The sequence below is a fragment of the Gouania willdenowi genome, chromosome 19 (genome assembly GCF_900634775.1).
Source record: "Gouania willdenowi chromosome 19, fGouWil2.1, whole genome shotgun sequence".
In the NCBI taxonomy this organism is placed as follows: Eukaryota; Metazoa; Chordata; class Actinopteri; order Blenniiformes; family Gobiesocidae; genus Gouania; species Gouania willdenowi.
In genome coordinates, this window is record NC_041062.1 from 22,149,224 (window position 1) to 22,170,053 (window position 20,830).

General features: G+C 39.4%; 1 long non-coding RNA gene across 2 annotated transcripts in view; it reads left to right on the forward strand.

The window, feature by feature from the left end:
- LOC114481744 (uncharacterized) overlaps nucleotides 1-20,830 on the forward strand; it is a 47,462-nt gene that overhangs the window by 12,648 nt on the left and 13,984 nt on the right. Inside the window, exons 2-3 of one of the 2 annotated variants that reach the window (XR_003676272.1) lie at nucleotides 7,996-8,123; nucleotides 10,036-10,145. This is a non-coding gene — a long non-coding RNA (uncharacterized LOC114481744). Of the gene's footprint in view, nucleotides 1-7,995; nucleotides 8,124-10,035; nucleotides 10,146-20,830 lie in introns of those variants that run through there. The other variant, XR_003676271.1, reaches the window with a different exon arrangement.

The window sequence follows — 20,830 nt, forward strand, 5'->3', positions numbered from 1 at the left end:
AGCCCTCAAAAAAGCTGTGTAATTGTTTTTTTGCAAGATTAGGGTTATATTGTAGAATTTCTAACATCTATTGTTCCTCACACCACCCTCACAGTCAATAGATATTATTCACTTGACATCACCAATCCCATGGCCACACCTCCGGTCACCCTGTCTGGGGTCAAGGCGCTGTGCGGTACATTGACACTTTTGATAATGTTGACAAGGAAAGATATCAGAAACTACAGCTAATCGGAGGGAATATTTTCCCATATGAGGCCCAACCGTCAGACTGGTCCACGGAACCCAGTGATTTAGCTGATGCTTGTTATACAGACATTGTGAACTCCTCAGTAAACAAAAAGAGTGCTTGCTGATTTAAAAACGTTGAAATCTCTGTGGATGGGTGAAGGATGTAATGTCTCTTCAAGTAAAGAACTGAGTGTTGGTAACTGCTAAGGTGAGTTCAGAATTTTATTAAAATGCATGATGTACCATGGGTCTGGGTTTGGTATTCCAACTGCTGATTACATAGCGATTGTCTTTGGCTATCCACACACTGTTGTTTCTGTTTTCAGCCAAAAAATAGCACATTGCAGTCAAACACATGGCTATTTAAATGGCTATTGTGATTGTGAATCTGACAAACGCTACTGCAGGTGTGTGTGTTTATCGCAGCAGTAGGAGAGTAAATCATTAGCAGTCAGCACTCACACTCACTGAAGCTGTTGCGTTTTTTTTTACATGCGATTTAACCTGTCTGTTATCACTCTCCTTCTGAAAACAGTACATGGGGCGGACCCTCCGCAGTCATTAAGGTCCGTGCACACTTGCGTCCGCCGAGTTCTGTCTGTCCAAATATGTTTGGGACGTTAGACTGTCACTTCACCACGTGAGTTTCTTTTTCAGCTTGCTTTGCTGTGTAACCATTGTCTTACACCGCAATGGGGATTTCTCCTGCTGGGATGTGTGCCATTGCACTTTACTACAGAGGTTGTGAAGGTGCATTGACATCGGCAGCCAATAGTAACACTCCAAAACAGCTCATGGAGCTTATAAAAAGTTCTCTAATTAGCTGAAAAGTCATGTCACGCTCCTGGATTTTTAAAGCTGAGATACAGAGCCAAAAGAAAGAGCAGATATCCAATGTCCTCTCAGAACATTTTGAAGTACAATACGCTTAAAGGCTAGTAAGGATTTCTGATCAAATGAAGCAAAAAAAATCAAAAAAAAAAAAAACATCCTGCAGCTTTAACGCACATCTGGTTTCATGAAAAATGTATTCAGATTTTGCAATCATTTCCTGATTCAGTCTACACCAAAGTGATTGATCCTCTCCATATATCTATGTTGTCTACAGTGATGTTGATAAGTTTTCAATGTAGTGAGTCCCCAGGACCCACAGGTGGTGATTTGAGTGGGTCTCTGGGAAATTCAATGGGTCCCCAATAAAAAAAAATGTATTTCTTTCTATTTCTTATATTCTTCTATTTTTTAAATTGTAGTGTTAAACTCTCTTAATGGTGGTATGATATAATTAGCAGATATATTCATGCATGTTCAAAATGTATCTGAAATAAAACAAATACAATTCAAATGAAAACAAATAGGTGTCTGTTATACAAAAATAAATGATCAATAAAAGTGCTGATTTTAACACAAACAAAACATTCTCATCACCATGACAGAGTCAAAAAATAAATTGTCACCAAAATCTTCTTGTCTGAACATCAACTAAATCAAATTAACTGAGTCAATCACTATGAAACTTATAGCACAATAATGTAACTTAACTAACACAGTGCAAAATCTGTTTGGAAAAATAAAATGATGCAGATATGTTTGTGGTGTATTGTAAGCAGCTAGTTAACTGGCTGATTGTTGTTGTAGCGGCTAAACTAGCATGTAATCAAGGGGATCATGTCTGCGCTGAGTTAATGCGTTAAGGGGTCTGCTGACGGCTATGTTTCTTTTGCTAGTTACTGTGATTTTAAACACAAGTTGATGTTCACAATGTATCGTACCTAGCAACATCACTGCTTACTACAAAGAAGTTTATATCTTTGACTTAGGGCCCTATAAAATCCGTTTTATTTTTTCCCAAATTCCATTTTATTTTTCCCCAAATTCTGTGTTTTCCACTTTATTTTTTTAAATTACATTTTAGTTTTTAACTCCTGTTAGGAAACAAAATAAATACTAATACATAAAAAACTCAATTAAACAAAAATGTATGTCAAAAATAAAGTAAGATACAATTAAAAGGTAGATATAAATTGTAGTGACATGGATTATTCTGACTCCTTTTTAATTATTTATGTCATATAAAGATGTATGAGAGCAGCATTAATGTCACCCAATTTCCTCTCAGGGATAAATGGTGTACTGAATCTGAACAGGTTTAATGATTAAGTTTTGACCGACTTAGTTTAAATTAACCTAATTTAAATGATCCTATCTTCTGTAGCTCTGATGATATGTTTTTAGAATGTAACATTCTAATAACGTTTCTCCAATGGACTTCCATTTTGTAAACCGAAAGTTCTTACTGAAGCGTTTAACTTGAGGTTGCTAGCTGACTGTGAATATCTACCTATAGACACGGACAAAAGGCTGGAATAAAAAGAACTAACAACACGGGCTATTCTTGGTTAGCCGGACACAACAGTTCAAACACTGAGCAGGGGAAGATGATTAAAGCTGATCACGTTTTCACGGAGCATTGCTGCGCTACATGAAAAATTGACCGAGCTTTCAGGGAGAGGGTGGTGCACTTAATAAGCGGTCCCAGGAAACATTTTGAAATGAAATCCCCGTTAACTTGCTAGTTGTTGTTGTAGCGGCTGAATTAGCATGTACACAAGGGGATCATGTGTGCACTAAGTTAATGCGTAAAGGGGTCCGCTGTCGGCTAGGTTTCTTTTGCTAGTTACTGTGATTTTAAACATAAGTTGTTGTTCACAATGTGTCGTTTTTCATGGGAAAAATGAGGTGCGTCCCTGGGACTGCATCCTTTTAGATTTTTATGTGTCAGGGACGCAGGACTCGTACCTAGCAGCATCACTGTGTCTATCTGGTTCCTAGATCATAGACTCAGGTCTTTATTATGATGACCAGTCTCTTTCCTGAGTGACCTGGTTCCAATGAAGTGAAATCACTGAAAAAAAAATGGCTATTTGTGTTCTGTTTTTGACCAACTGCATCTCTTTGGAAAAAAGGAGAAATTAATCTTGCAACTCTATGATCATGTTTTGCATCAAGAACACTAATCAAATGTGTGTATTTAAAAAATTTTACTAAGTGATAGTGCATGATCACTGGGACAAGAAGAGTGTTGTGTGTGCATGCTTTATATGGACAGGATAATGGATTTAATCATTCATGCTGTGTCTAATAGACGTGTTCACTGGAGCGTAATGAGAGAGCATGCTGTCAGAGAGAGAGATGAGAAAAGCAAGAAATGACAATGTCGTTAAAATACACTGCCTTAAACACTCAGTAAGACAGAGTTGACACGGTCACAAAGATAGAGCCTAGTTAGTTTGGGAATAATTGTCATCTTGAATTATGCACAAAAGAAAATGTTATACGATATGTGATAAAAGAGAATTATTGTTAAACCTTCTGCTAGTTACACCATTTACATCCCATAATGACTGCACTTAAAGCAGTTGCTTTGATATTTCAATCAAAGCTGCACAAAAGATGGGAAATAAAGTTCCACTGCTTGCCCAAGTAATTCGTCCAGTCCTGGAGAGCCACTGACCTGCTTGTGTCTTCCTGCATTAACACATCTAAATTTTACAAGTGTGTGTGTGTGTGAGTGTATCTTGTTATAGTAAACAGGCTTAGGCATTTTAATCTAGTATTTAAATACAATTATTGTATTGTATCACATATTTTCTAATTGTGTCTGCTGTGTTTGTATTTTTCATAGCACTGTCACAGTGTATTGTCATGGAGCTGTGTATGTTTAGCCTTTTATATTCTGTGTCTGCTTTTACCCCCTGCACCATTGGACTAGGGATGGAAATTAGCTTTTAGCTAAATCCGGTGTATTTACAACTTAGACACTGTCCCACTCAAATAAACAAATGAATAAATAAATGTCATCCAAAAGTTGTTCTCATTTACTATTCATGCCAGTGGGATGCCAAAAACACTGCCAAAGTGACATTTGTAATTGACATTGTAGATTTTACGGAAACACCCAAATAACGGCCAAAATCAATAAACAAACAATGACAAAACTGATGTGAAGTGCTGTCTTGTTTGGTAAAGAAGTACAAGAAATCACAAATAGAATGAAGTAAAAACACTTCTTAAGAAACTTTTCCGCTTTGGCGCAGGCTTTGCATTTTTCTACGGGACTTCAAATCCTCCAAATCAATGCACAAAAGTCACATTGTTAATGGTTAAATCAATAATAATCTTTTGAGTAGCAAATACTACAACATAGTTGTTTTGGTTTTACAATTATTTGGGCCTGAGCACCGAAGGTGGTTTGAAGGTCCTATTTTTAATGTACTACTTCTTCTTTTTGAGGCCCATCCCATTAGTGCAATTTCATGAAATTTGGCAGGAGAGTATAGTTTGGTGAACAATGTTGATATGTGATGACAGAATCTCTCCTGGTCAGTTCTGGTTAGACTGCCTTAAGCAGACCAGATATCATTGTACACTGACTCTGTCATTGTTATGACTACCATTATCATCAACATACATAAGCCTGAGAGCACAGAACAACGGCGGATTCATTGACACAAATGCTGAAACCTCTGAATTCCAGACCGGTCTGCTTCCAAAACCCATTTACCAAATAAACCCTGTGTCCGCATCTGACCTGCAACCCTAAAACTTGACTGCGTCTCATTTCATCTAAAACCGCCACAACAGTTGGGAGCTCATCCGTACGGTGGCTGGGAAGTGTCAGGTGAATGCATTTACAGAAATGAACACAAATGCAATAAGGTCACAACACGAATGCAAAATGACCGCAACGGAAGTGTTTCCGCAACGGAAGTGTTTCCGCAACGGAAGTGTTTCCAACGGACCGGTATTATGATATGATAGCCTAATATAAAAATATAAGAGTATCCTAATCAACTTTCACTTACTTTCATACGTGTTTCGATGTCTTCTTCTTGTTCTTCTCTGTTCTGGCGGGTTAAAAACATCCGCCAGAAACGTGTCCGTCTGTAATACCGATTCGTCCGAAACACTTCCGTTGCGGCAACCCGGTGGCTGAGAAGTGTCAGGTGAATGCATTTACAGAAATGACACAAATGCAAAAGGGCCACGCTCAGGATTATAATGACTATAAAGACAGTATAGTAAAAATGATGTGGTAACCATGAAGGTAAAAAATAAATAGACAAAATAATAATTTAGTTAATTCATTATCATGTAAATTTCTGGTTTCTGGTTTGAGGGGTCAGGGAAAAGAAAATTGGGTCTCAGAAAACTACAGAGCTGTTATTTCATGTTTGTAGAAAGTTGAGGAGGGGAGACCAAACAGAGAGGGGTTGTACTCCTGAGTTTTGAGTGGTGGTAGGTGAGTGTTCCAGTGAGATGTGTTCTTTGAGCAAGTTTCTCCAGTGTGTGATGTTTGTATTTTTCTTTGATGGACATGAGGATGTGGCAGCCCATTAGAGAGTAGAGTGATATGGTGACCTCATTCCGGAACAGTTGAACCGGTGTGCAGTGCCAGAAGGCGTGAATAGAGGTGTGTGGTGTGTTTATGGTGCAGTTATTACAGGTTTCTGATTTTATACATTTTCTGCCTAGTGAAGTGTGTTTGGCATGGGCGAACTGGCATACGGGGACACCGGATATTTCCCCGGTAGGCCATGCCGCTGGTGGGCCGCTGGGTTGGGCCATGAGAAAAAGTAAAAGAAAGGGGGAGTAAACATACCTGTAGTGCCGTCAGCGGCAACAAATCCAGAAACAACTCAGCAAAAAATGAGATGGATGAATGAAGACGTTCCAGCGAAAAAAACAAAGAACTTGTGTAAATACGTTGTGAAATGTGACAGATAGTTTACCTTCCTAAAGAGCAGCAGGATGGGACACAGTTACATGTTCTGTTAGATTAATAACTGAGATTTTAGCATCTCCCACAGCGGAAGGAACCATGTAAAGTCACCATGAAAAATCAGCCAATCACAAGCGCCACAAATATAAACTTCTTTAAAAAGTGTTAAAGAATGTAAAGTCTGCAACATATGTGTTTCATGAGTCATTAGTGAATACCAGAGAACCACATGAGTGATCATGAGAAATTAAAAGAAAATATATAATTAAAATAAAATGTTATTGTCTAAATTAAAGACAAGCAATGTGAAATTAACAGTAAATATGCAACGTGTTGACTTGTATATATGAACTCTAAGTATATTAAATAAACAAATGTGCTTCATATACACACGATATAGAAAACTATAATACTTCATATATCAATATATGTATATATTATAGCTTATTATATGTATTATACATATGATATGTAAAAGCGCTTTGAGACTGCTTCAGTGTGGTGATAAAGCGCTGTATAAAATCAAGTCCATTTATCAAGTCCATTTATTATGTATATAAAATACTAGTTTTAGGAGTCGCTGCTTTTACTTCTCAGAACAACATGTAAAGCTCAGTTAGATGATTTCTGAGTGCACATATTGATCAGCTGTTTGTTAATAAATGTCCTTGTGTGGCATTTTGTATCAGCAAATTTAACCAAAAATTGTCTTTCTGGTCAGACTTTATTTGATAAAATTATGGAGGAAACATGAATACCTAAATATGTGATATAACCAGTGGGTTGCCACATCCCAGCTGTCTTTGTGGAGTGGGAGGATAGCAGATTTGTGCCAGTTTATGGAGTAGTTTGAGATTTTTTTAAACGTTCCTATTGTTTTTATTGTTTCTTGTAGTGAAAAGTGTGGTTTCTGTAAAAACAGAAGTATGTCGTTGGCATATAAACTGATTTTGTGATGGTGGTTTGATGTTTTTATTCCATGGATATTTGTGCTTTGTTGGACGGCTGCGGCTAAAGGTTTTATGAAGATGGTGAATAGAGGGAGAGAGTGGTAATCCTTGCCTAGTCCCCTTGTGCAGTGTGAATAGTTGTGATGTTAGTCTATTTGCAGTGACGTGCCGTGACCACTAGGGTTGGGTAGGCACGTTGCAAATCGAGACCACTAACGACAATTTTATATGTTTCTGCTGGCAAGTATTAATTCAATTCAAATCAACTTTATTTGTATAAAGCAATTTCCAACAGTCATCTCAATGTGCTTATCAAAATATAAAATTCATGATAAGAAAGAAAAAAACCCAACAAGATCCACATGAAGAAGCATTTAGCCATCTAACAAAATCAACATCGTAAAACACCATTAAAGAAACATAAACAATTATTTAATATAGCCGCCATACTCTCCCAACAAGATGTATCGCATGACACAGTAGCACATCTGTTGTTTGTGTTGGAAACACAGAGAAAATGACAACAACAACAACAACAACAACTCAGAACAGCCTCAGTGAGGAGCATCCACAAAGTCAATCCTTTCTTTTGTTCCATTCACTGTAGAAAATACCAACAATGTTCTGACCTTACCTTTGCTGAATGTCTGGTAGCTCAGGTGTTGGCCAAAAATGGTTGTCATCTTGGGGACCTGACTGCACATGCGCAAACATGTAAAACCACGCAATGGGAACAGAGGCAGAGGAGCAACGTGCCTTTGGGAGGGGGCGTGGCCTCCCTCTGTCTTACAGCGGAGTGAGATTGTGCAGCTGTTCCAGGAAATAGCGCTGTTTAGTAATTTGGGCTATGAAATGCACAAAATGCGGACACTTTCAAACTTATAGGTACTGTAGGCTATTGGAAATGGAAAAATAAATAATTTATAATTATATTATAATTAAAACAAATAATCAAAATATCAATCGCCCTTGGGTAGGCACTGACTGCATGTCACTGATGATTATGTATTTGTGTGTACTGTATATTTCCAGGATCTGAAAAGAGTGTTGTCCTTCCCTCCTTACCCTGGGGACTACCTGCATCCAGTGGTGTACGCTTGCACTGCAGTCATGCTGCTCTGTCTGCTTGTATCCATCATGACTTATATCGTCAACCACAGGTGAGAGGATTACAATAGTTTCTTCTCTTATTATACTGTGATCAAAGAGGATGGGGTTGGAAAAACTTGTTTCGTTTTAAATTAAAAAAAGTCTATTTTTTGGCCTTTTCGAACCCTGAGTAGCAGAGTTGAAAGTTAGATCCTTAGTTCACAAAATGCAGGCGATAGCGTCTTGTTGCAGATCAATTGCTTACCCTTTTAGCCATGTTCATGGAAGACTAAAGATAGCATGAATAACGAAGACATTAAATAGTGATTTGTAACCCCTGCTTTACACCATTTCTATCCATATAATATTACTATACTTAAATTTTACGCTTAAACCTGTCTATTATAGGTTGTTAGCAGAGTTATATAAATACATTGTACATGCTGTGTATTGTGTAATATAAACTTTCATTGTGAGTGTAACAGGTTTTGATGTTTTTAATGAGTGCACCCACATTTAAAGCACATACACTTGGGGGCGGATTCACTAAAGATTTAGGGGTATTAAAACGTGTGCAAACTTCATTCCATGTGCTAATAAATGGTACAAACCCCAGGGAATTAGGAGTGCGCGGCTGCTGTGCTTCCCAATGCACCCTCAATCCATTTAGCACATTTCCCTCTAATGCCTATGTTCCCAAAGTGGGGTATGGAAATTGTCACAGGGGGTACGTGGATAAAAAGACAAAAACAGCATCACAACATTGGAAACTAGAATATAAATAGATCAGCAGTTAGAAGCCTCCATGCCTTTGCCTTTGTAAGACTGTCCTCTGGTGGTGAGCAAATTCATTACATTACAAAGAGCCGCCGTCTGCAGAAACTTCCTGGTGATAAGAGTTGAGACAACCTTGGCTTTAGCCTTGGCTGGCTGGTGAGCCGAAAGGGAGATAAGCAATGTGTTTTTGATACAGGCTATGTCAATTTCCAATAGCCTTCTGTCCTGGGTCGCTCTGCTGTAATCCAATGAGTGGCCTAGTTTCCACTTCCAAGCCGGGTCTCCAACTTCTCCCAGTTGTTATCCATAACGCTAGACGATCCAAAAGCAGCTTGCTTTTGATATCGATCAACACATGAGTCTGAGTGTTCAGAGCTCTGCTAAATCCTTCAGAAATCACTGGCAGCTTTTCCAAAACAGTCGCCAGCATAGTACGGACTTTTCGATAGATTAGGAAGCCACCATCTCCGATCAGCAGCATGCTTACTACCATTATTCCAATCATGTAGATGTCCTCCACGTCTTCCACGGAAAGGATGGACAGACACACACCTTGCCACTTGTTCCAAGGGTCAAGTGCATATCCAGCCGCAAACGTCCCGCTTGGACATGCGGGTTCACCACCCCCGGTTCTTTTCGTCGAAAAAATCTGATCGATATCACTGAGAGACCAACTAATTAGTTCCATTATTCCGGTTTTGGATGAGTTACAGAGAGAGGCTCTTGTTAGGCTCACAAGACCAGACAAAGCAGCAGCTGGGAGAGAGATAAGAATGGAAGGGAGGGAGAAACAGAGAGTGCGACTGTCCTCGTCGAGAGAAGCAAGATAAAATGGAAGAGAAGTGTGGAAGCAGAGGAGGTCTGTCGCTTTGAAAACTTTGGACAACTCCTCTAGTCCTAATATGTATAATATTAATAATATAAACACTATTAAAACACTAACACTCTCTGGAATAACATTACAAACGCTGTTAGGTTGGAAATATCAACAGAGTAAACAAGCTTGTTTACCAGAGCTGCCAAGCCTCACCCTTTGAGTGTGACAGTCATTCAATTTGACGCATTCTCACACCACACGCCACACTTGACATTTCTCACACTGATATTTCCCCATTCAATACTCTATTTATTTATTTTTGTGATAATGAACTTTGGTCCTCACGGCTCGAGTAATTCTGATTGACTGACCGAGATAACCATTCCCAGGCCAATCCATGTCTCCTGGTGCCTAAATCTAACCAACCACAGTAGGCATCACGCAATAATACACACGCACCGACTTGTCGAAATGCTTTCAGAGAGAAAGATCTAGAGGACACACTCCATCTGGTATGTAACTTTTCACTGTTTATATTGCTGTGTGTGTGTGTGTGTGTGTGTGTAACCAAAGCAGTAACGTTTTATCTTGTAAAGGATATGATTGTCCAAACTGTGTGAAATGAAGGGTTCACACACTGTTTAAAGTAGGATTTTATGAATACGAGTGTGTTACCTCAATAACAAATGGAAATCACAAGACTGATATGCTGCCTTGTTATGTAGCAAGTGTTGCTAATGCTAATGCTACACTACTTTAGTTAAACACAGTAAAAATTGTGTGTGACTATAAGAACATGTCAGCCCTTTTGTTTGATGTTAATTGTACTTGGAACCAGTTTGATGAATTACTTACATACAATTTTAAAGTAGGTGAATTGGTTTGTTTTATTGGTAAATAACTTTAAAATAGTCTAAATGATTTGAATGAAAAAAATCGTATCGTGATCGTGATTTTACAAAGAAAAAATTGTGATATGATTATTTTTCCCCATATCGCCCACCTCTACGTGTGTGTGTCTGTGCTAGACATTATGTTAATTAAAATTCTGATTCAGCTATTACCAGTGTTATGAACACTGATAGGAGCTGAATTGCACTTGTAGGTTATATCAGCATAAATACATCGTAAATGAAACAAATGCATTGTCTAATATAATGTTAATTTGTACTATTCTTATGATTATTTTTGTATGTAATAGTGTATTTCTATGGACCTCGAGTCTGCTGCTAAGACATTCATTCAATCAAAAATCACTTGATGTTTTAATGTTTTTGCATGATTAGCTTTTTAATGACCTCCTTTCTGTTGCAGACAAGGAGAGCTGAGGTAAAGGTAGCACTGCCTTGGGCCACAGTGTTTTAAGTGGGAGCCCCCTACCTCTGTCTTCAAGGCATCAAAATCTGTGACAAACACCTACAACATGAGACATGTCCCCAGCTAAATGATGGATAGTTGGTTGAAATGAAATATTGTCAAATAATTTTTTTGTATTTTGTCATGTATTTTTTTCAAAATTCTTGTTAGTTTTCATTTCTAACTTCTGGTTAATTAAAACTAGCATTAGGAGGCCACAGTGCAGGGAGAGCCGCTGGCATGGAGGTGAGGACATCAGTTTTAAGTAGGGATGTAACGATTCACTCATCTCCCGATACGATTTGATTCACGATACTGGATTCACGATACGATTCTCTCACAATTTATTTTACAAAATGGGACTGTAGACAAATTTTTTTTTGGGAAAAAAACTAGAAAATACTGTATTATTTTCCTTTTATCTTTCATTGTCAAAAGAATTCCTTGATAAACTATTCAAAACAATGCAATTTAACTAAAAATAAATCTTGAATGAAATAAATAAAGGAATAATACAAATGAAAATGAAGCCTATTAATTTAAATTCTGGTTCTATAATAAACAATGCAAAACTGCATAATAGTTCTTTTTCTTTTAAAAGTGCAACTGAAAATGTATTTTGTGCCTTAACAATTGGACTTTAAAAAAAAAAAAAAAACCGTGATTGCACTGATTTACGTCATATTTGTTTGGACCAGCAGAGGGGGCTGGTAAGACAGTGGTCGGTTGGCATGCAGATATCTTGCAGTGAAGAAGAGAAGCTATGCTAGCAGATAGAGCTAATAGAAAAACGTGACTTTTACAGATATTCAAGTAATATTACAGATATTCTTTCGGTGCTAAAGGGGTAATGAATCATTTATTAACATATTTAAGAGTAGAAGGCAGCCAGAAAGAAAGTATTAGCAGACTCCTCCCGCCGCCTACACTTGTGGATAGCACCCTCTGCTGGTTAAAAAAAAGTACTGCGATTCAATTTTCAGAAAATCGATATCAACCGTGATACCTATGAATCGATTTTTAACTGCCTTACGATTAATAGGTAAATCCCTAGTTTTAAGGTATAAATCAACGTTAAAACAGGCCAAAGCCATGTTAAAAATGGCCACATTTTTTTTCGCCGGAATGCATCATGTCACTAAAGTCTCACTCTTGTCATTTTCTGAAACTTGGCAACCGTGTTTACGTTTATATCCCTCTGACCTATTACCACACCCAGGTCACGCATGCGCGATTCCAGAGTGTGAAAAGGCTAATATTCACAGTATATTCACAGTGTGCAGTGGACCAAGATGCTAGCAGCAGTACACCTGTGGTCTGTGGATAGCCCAGCTAGCATCAGCATGGAGGGTGGTGAGGAGTTGGAGGCAGAGCACTGTCCCCTTCATGCAGCCTCAGACAGACGCAATCACAACAGAAAAAACGCAATTATGATGAGAGCTACATTGCTATGGGGTTCATATATATTTGTACGGGTGGAGTTACGTGGCCACAGTGTGTTGTATGCGCAAAAGTTGGGAGATACTTAAACCCTGAAACATCTGGAAAAATTTCCGAGACAGGGTAAATTCTGCTCCGTACTGCATGCACAGGCTGTAATATCACCAAGTTTATCATTTTACCGGTTGTTAGAGCTACTATCTTTAAAAGGGAGCTAATATTTATTCCTGGTTATTGTTTTACGGAGTTTAATAGGGATTTATTTACCCGCGAGTAGTTCCTACTGCATATTTACAAGTTTATAATAATTATTTTATTATTGTGCATAGTTCCTGTTATGAACATATATAGGCTACATCTGAATGATTTAACCTTTGAAATAATAATAATAATAATAATAATAATACACCTGGTTTACAAGTGTTTCTGAGCAGTGGGATCTAAGTTGTTTGCATCCCCTCAATCTCACCTTCCCATTCAAGTTGCATTTCACAGTTTCATGACGAATATTTTTCATTACTGTTGTATGATAAATCAAAAAAAAAAAAAAAAAAAATCTAGACATTTCTTTTTCTAAAAGGAGAAAATTATTTTAATGCTTGTGGGCTAACACATTTAATATATCAAAAAGTTATCATTCTGAATGAGTTGTTTTCTTGTGTGCTTACAGATTCTTATTATTTTTTTATTATGTATTATTCCTCAACAGGATAGGTAAAATTCAGTGACATTTTACTGTAGGGCTGGCTACGTTGTATATGACATTACATTATCATGTTTTATAAGTGTGCAGGAGTAGGGGGTACATGGCTTCAAATTAAAGGTTTGAAGGGGTACGCGACTGCGAAAAGTTTGGGAACCACTGCTAAGTAAAGTAAGCAGATCTCCCAAGGGGAGCAAAAAAATGGGAGGAGGAAATCCAAATAAGTTGGTGCAGGGGACGCAATGCAATTCACCAAACCTGGAACTGTTGGAAAATAGCACGACTGACAAGCAGGTGCAAACACACGCAGAGATCATCGCTGCAGTAAATTTTGACACTAAACACAGCGGAGATGAAGAAAAGGCTCCAGTTAACCTCTCTAGTATAAGACAATAATTCAAATAAAACAATAGTCATTATTAACAGCCACTGAATAAGAAAATGCAGAGTAAAGTGTGTGTGTGAGAGAGAAAAAGCTGGATGTGCACCGGCGGCGGTGCAGAGGGTCGCTGGATGGATGGATGGAGATGAATATGACCATGGATCAATGTCGCTTTGGACGTGTTTTTCTCTCCATGTTTTGACCATCAAAGTCTTGTGTCACGTTGATGTCAGGCCAGAATCAGCTGATCACTGGTGGCACAATGTTCACATATGAGAGTGTGGCTCAGACCTGCGCTGGATGATTCAAATGGTGCAGACTGATTGACGGACTGTGTTGTTGCATTAACTCAGATCAATGGGAGACGGTTTCTTTCCAAATCTGCCTATTTTTCATGGACTGATCAGAGTGTATGAGGAGGAGTTATTAATAATGGGTTATACAGTATGAATTAGAATATGAATTATGATTATTATTACTTAAACTTTTGCCATGGTGTCACTCCTGTTAACAGGGGAACTGTCTATGTTTTTAGACTTAACCCATTAATTTGAAACCAGGGCAAAGTGAATTTGATTATCTACACCATAATCACAACCATAATAAATCAGTGGAATCAAGAATGCAAATTAACTTTTTATTACATAATTCAATCCATTCTAAGAATGTCCTTGATTTCCTGTGAATAAAGACAGTTAGTGGCAGCATAGAAAAATACATTACAAACTTTTATCAAAAAATGTGTCTGCTTTTAGAATGTTTTATTGTTAATTTTTGGAGAAAAGCAGAACACAAAAGGGAAAATATTCTGTTGTGTGCTTCACAGCGGGGAAGAACAAACAGTTGTAAATTCCTGTTCTTGGCTCCTTTGTCTCTGTTTGAAAGAAAGGAGGAGGAAACTCTTTCTGACCGAAAATGTTCAAAAAGTGTGCCGTGGTATCTGTCATAAACATGGCCTCCTACATCGCCCCCCTTTTGAGTAGATTCTCGATCTTTCGAAATTCGAATCAATTACTTTCCTGGAAAGTAAGAGAGTGTACCGACCGTGAGTTGAAGAAACCTGGCGTAGGGGTCTCACATGGTGACCAGAGAGATGAAGAAGCTTCAGGAAAGGAGCCTCGATCGTCGGTTGTGGAGGAGTGGAGTCCTTCAGATTGCAAAGAGGAGACAACAGAGGAAAAGAAGCAGGGCCCTCAGGGTTGGAGGAAGCTGGAGAGGAGGGGTCTCTGGAGGCTGAGGAGGAGATGCCCTTGGAGGCTGGAGAGGAGAGGTCTCTGGACGCTGAAGAGGAGACGCCCTTGGAGGCTGGAGAGGAGGGGTCTCTGGACACTGAAGAGGAGATGCCCTTGGAGGCTGGAGAGGAGGGGTCTCTGGAGGCTGAGGAGGAGACCCTCTGGTGTTGAAGGTCAACTGCACAGGCTGGCATTCGGTGTAGGCAGGAGCTGCTGGAGTCCGACGAGGCCAGGCTGGTGTGTACAGTGAATGTCCTTCATGTAGGCATGATAATGTTGTGTTGAATGCAGAAAACAATGGGGTTATTTAAAAGGTGTGGCCTGGATTTTACTCCTGGTATGCACATGTAGCACCTGCACACCACTCTATATGAAGCCCTTCTTGAGGATGGAGGGGTGCTAGGGTTCAGTTAAATTTGTAACGATAGATACCACAAAAGTGTACCTCAAAAGTGTATGATCCACCAATATACACAACTAATTCACGATATATTCCAAATCAATAACGCTGAGATCCAGAGATGAAATATGTTAACAACTTTATATGAACTATATTTTAAGATGCTGAATAACAGTATACAACGACACACACAATGGAATCCAACACGTGTCAAATCAACTCTAGCAATGGTGGTGGGCCCACACCACACACGCACACACACACATACACACAGTCACGTGTAATAGTTAAACCGAACGACTTCCTCTGTCTTACTCATAACTCGATGCAATTATTGTTTCCAGTTGGTAGGTCTTTCAAAACATTGGGTGCGTTGAAACTCTGTCTTTCAAAACATTGAGTGCGGTGAAAACACAGGGCAACTCCGGTTCCCAAACACAGTAGCCGACACGTGGCTCCCCGTTAACCAGCAGTAGCCTCCGCCTCGTCCGCGGCTCTCTCACACCGGGTCCTGCGCGGTAGCTCCTCGTTAGCCCGCTCCGCTAACTCCTCCGTTCGCGCCTATCTCACACCTGGTCCTACACGGTACGACCCGTCCTCCGCTCTCCACGCTGAAGTCTGTCGAACTCCTCAAAACTCCTGCAAGCCTTCACGTAGCTTCACTCCGTCTCTCCGTCTATGTTTCTCCGGTCAGCCACACACCTCGCGCACACCTCACTCTCCTTTTACCTCTCTCTCCCCTTTTTTCCCGCGCTAGTCGCGCTGACGTCTACTTCCGCCTTTTTCGATTGCATAATTCACAAAATTACGACAACCAACCATTGGAAATAAACCCAGGATTATAAAAGAAAGAAAAAAAAAAACATAATACACATTGGCTTCAATAGTATTATTTCAAATATATATTATGCACCAATAATGCAAACTGTTAAATAAAATATTATCAAAACATTTACATCACTAAATAATGACATAAAAATAATAATGACACCAACTATAATAGTAAATAAACAATTACTTACTCCAGCCCGGTGCCTGATAAACATTTAATAGATCTGGTTATTAGTTTACTCACAGGCTACACACACAACGAAACAAAAGTGTGGTGCTTTCAAATAAACCAAAATTTAAGTTTTAAAGACAGAAATGGAAAGGAAAAGAAAGGAGCAGTTTTTCCAATGTCCTAATTTAGCTCAGCATCTGCTTAAATTAGGAAGTGTCTATACAAAGTAGTACGTTGGTAGGTACGCTAACTTTGAGTTGTGATCTGTAAAGTTTTCTGGTTGGATGATTACAGATCAACCAGTTGAAGTGGTTCATTAGGGACTTTGTCTTTGAGGTAAGCTAGTTTACCTATGTATATAGTCTGAATACACTGTTGGGTCGTCTATTCAGGTTATTATTGAGGACAATTTCAATTGTCTTTGTGATAGAATTTGGTGGATTTGGTATCAGATTGGACACCTTTCTGGTGTCGTTAATAATGTTGTTTTTCCTGTGTAATCGATCTGCGATCTGTCGTGATGATGTTTTTGTGGCCTTGAAGTTTCTGTGTCCAGTAAAGCGCATCGTGGGTGTGTCTTTGTATCACCCCCCTTTGGTTCTGAGAACTAGTGTTGTAGTAGTCGAGACCGGTCTCGAGACCAAGTCTGCATGTTTATGCCTCTGTCCATCCACTCTTTTCATTATATCCATGTCTTTTAAGACTTTTATTACATAGTGTCGGCTATAGTCCGGGCCGCCGCCATCTTGGATTATGTCGTCACCAGCGCGTCATTGCCGCAAGTCGCGCAAGCGCAGAATGACTCAAATAACTGTAAAGAGGTCTTATATTAGTCTATTTTCTTTTTAAAGTGGTGTTTTTTTGTGGTTTTAGACTCCAATTACATATTTGTATATAATATCTTCCCTACAATATAAATAGGTTCACAATATAACATTTTTTTTATAGTTTCTGTTTCCACTGTATCCAGAATAATAATAATCTTTCTCAACAAGAACTGTTGATTGATTTGTCACATGACTGTTCCAGGGTTTGAGTTTGTCTTGTTTATTTTCACCATGCTATTTCTTGGCAGAAATACTTTTAAACACTTGCTGTACATTCAGCTGACATAAAAATCTTGTTTTCAAATATGTAGAATAATTGTGAATTTATCAGTAGCAGTAGTAGTTTTAATATTTTAGTAAATTTTTTGCAGGCACCTTTTTTCTCCGTCAAATGTATTTAAAAGAAACTAAAACTAAAGAGAGAATGTTTTTTAACTGTCAAACCTTGTCATAATTTTATTTATTTATATATTTTTTTACATTTAAAAAAAATGTTTATGGTCTTGGTCTTGGTCTCGGTCTCGGCTTGTCTCGGTCTTGGTCTTAACTCGGTCTCGGCTCCCGGAAGTCTTGGTCTTGTCTTGGTCTCAGTGCATTCTGGTCTAGGGCAATTCTTGTTCTCGGATAGTGTGGTCTTGAATACAACACTACTGAGAACACACAAATGCAGGCATTTGGGAGTCCGCAGAAGCACAAATTTAGATGCAAGTGACAGCATGCGAGAAGCGGTGGACAGCAGAAAAATGGCGAGTTGAAACATTGAGTTGATTGGGAGGACTAGAATTAGGAGGAGCAGGATCGCTGGGCGTAGAATCCTTAAAGTGCCGAACCATGTAGGAGATGGTTGGGTCTTCGGTACAAAGCAGGCTCAGGTTGGTGTTAACTGGGTTGGGTAAAACCAATGCAGCAAGCTGCGAAGTGGGTGGGCCATTAGACGTATTAGTTGCACAAGAGCAAGTGATAGCCGGTATTATGTCGGGTTTGGGATACCTGGGTGGGTCAAAGCTCTAGCTAAATAGTCGGATGCAATGGAAAGTAGGTGCTTTATTTTTGGGTCCGGTTTGGTGCTGGCAGCATCATTGATGCTTGGTTGAGTGGTTAGAACTCGTGTCGTTTTGAATGAAGGAGTTCTGACTGGGTCGCCAGTCAGGGGTTTTAGCACATAACTTATTAGTTTGTAGTATGTTCGCGTTATTTGATTTTGATTGACAAACTGTTGTTACCATTCACGATGAGCGGTGAAGATGCTACCATTTTGAGGGAGTGTTTGGTTTCAAATTATGGCAGTTTGTTTTTATTAACCAGCCTAAAGGAAAGGATTTGGGGATAGCAACCGTTTTGTTCAATGGATTTTGGCAGAGTATGCTGATTGTGTCATCGCGTACTTCAACCATTGGGGTTGCACTGAAAGTTAAGCCGAGTTTGTAAATTGCGGATGAAGGCTGGAAAAGTGCCTGGGTGCACTTAAGTTATTGCTCACGCAGAGAGATAAGCAGACCGTGTACGTCCTCGGCCTGTGGTGAAATTGTGATGTCGGTAGGCGGGAGCAGTGGGTCAATGATCTGTGTTTTTCTCCCAAGAAAGCTGTGGGTTGAGGCCCAAAAGGAGGTTGAATAAATGTTGGCTGATGGCTGACTTTTCTGACCAAAGTGTTACGGTCACGTCCGTGACATGGTGGTTAGCGAGTTCAAGGCCACCCGTGGCTAAGGGGCAGTGCGGTGCGCGAACTAGGGGTGTGCTAAATTAACATAAAAAGTCATCTCTGGTTGTTAGCGCGCAATCTAACATTGTGCTGAAAGGGAGAATGCAGCTTTGAGGCTGGTGAAGTGACTTCTTTTTGATTTTCGTTTTTTATGAATTACAAGTCGCCTTTTCGCCATTTTGGGGGTGTCACTTATTAAGGGCAGCGGTTGCCAAACTTGTTTTTCAGGTTGATTAATTGTTTAAATCGATTGAGCAGGTCTATCCCGAGGAGCAGGGGAACCTTGTTGGGATTTGCGATCTAGATTGGATGAACTACAAACAGCTTTGTCACGGTTAGCTGTTGGTGTGGACCCAAATGCAGGGAAAGATGGAGGCAGGATGCAGGAATAGCGTTCTTGGAACCAGTCCATGTTTATTTACCAAACAAAAGTAACTTAAATCCAACGAGGCAGGAGGTACAGGGAACAAAACGCAGCAGGACACGAGACAACATACAATGATCCCACAGCCATACTGTGTCCAAACACTCAGCTAAATAGTGGAGGAGGCCTCATTGGGAATGGGCCAAACCTGGGTGAAAACACGAGGGAGCTAATCAATCACCACCCAAGCACACAGACATCACTGAGGGGTGGAGCCACAAACAGGAATCCCTGAAACACCGACAAGACTCAGAATAAACAAAGACACAGAATAACAAAACACCCAACAGAACATAACAAGCTTGCCTATGTTAATCCGAATTCAAGCCTTTTTGGTGATGGTGGTGATGTTATCACCAAATGATTGGATGTCAAAGTGGCACTTTTGAGTTACGGTACCTGCTCTAAAGCGTGACCGAGTGTGATGCGCTGGAGGTTCGAGGAAATAATCCCGCAGAGCATCCTCCTTTAATACAAAGGAGACAGAGATGTTTGCTGTGAAACAGAACCATTGGCTTTTTACATAATACACAGTTTTAAATATAAATTGTTTAATACCTAATGAAGCTTGTTTCACTCTGTAGTGAATCAAACTGTGGCTTTACATTGTACATGGTATGAAAATAATTGGGCATCACTGTGACCAACGTGGATAGAAGTCTGACGTCTGTCAGAGTTTCATTTATTGAGCAGCAGCAGCTGAGGCGCAACTCAGGTGCACACAGCAGATCAGATTTTTGACATAGGACCCACCGTCTCTGCAGGAAAAGGAGTGGATGGCACGGATAAAGTATAATGAAATTTAACACATTTTGTCCCATCTAGAACTGTTAAATGTGAACATATTGAAGCCGTGACAGTGTAACAGTGTGACAGTGTCAGTTTAGAAAGATTTTTTCTGGGAGTCTCTTTTGCAATATTATGAGTCAGTGTCTCTTAAATTGTAACGTAGTCCAAACTTCTAGTGCAATATAATGTTTCAATTTTATTTGTATAAAGCACTTTCCAACAGTCATCTCAATGCGCTTATCAAGATAAAAGAATTCATAATAAGAAAGAAAAAACCCAACAAGATCCACATGAACAAGTATTTAGCCATCTAACAAAATCAACATCATAAACACCATTAAAGAAACATAAACAATTATTTTATATAGCTTCCATACTCTCCCAACAAGATATATCTCAAGACACGGCAGCACATCTGTTGTTTGTGTTGGAAACACAGAGAAAATGACAACAACAACTCAGAACAGCCTCAGTGAGAAGCATCCACAAAGCCAATCCTTCCTTTTGTTCCATTCACTGTGAAAAGTATGAAACATTTTCTGATCTTACCTTTGCTGAAGCTCTGGTAGCTCAGGTGTTGGTCTCCCATCTTTTAATAGCTGTCGTTTTTCCTCAAAAAAAAGTTTCTCTATCATCTCTGGCGCTGTCATCCTGACTGTAGTATATCCCGCCCACTAGCTAAAGAACGTCGTAGCAGCAGCAGTCACGTGATATCAATTCACTAATGTACTGTGAACTTACGTATAGCATTTAGTATAGCGCGTATAAATGGTTGTCATCTTGGGGACCTGACTGCGCATGCGCAAACACGTAAAACCACGCAATGAGAATGGAGGCAGAGGAGCAACGTGCCTTTGGAAGGGGGCGTGGCCTCCCTCTGCCTTACAGCGGAGTGGAAAAACTGTGCAGCTGTTCCAGGAAATAGC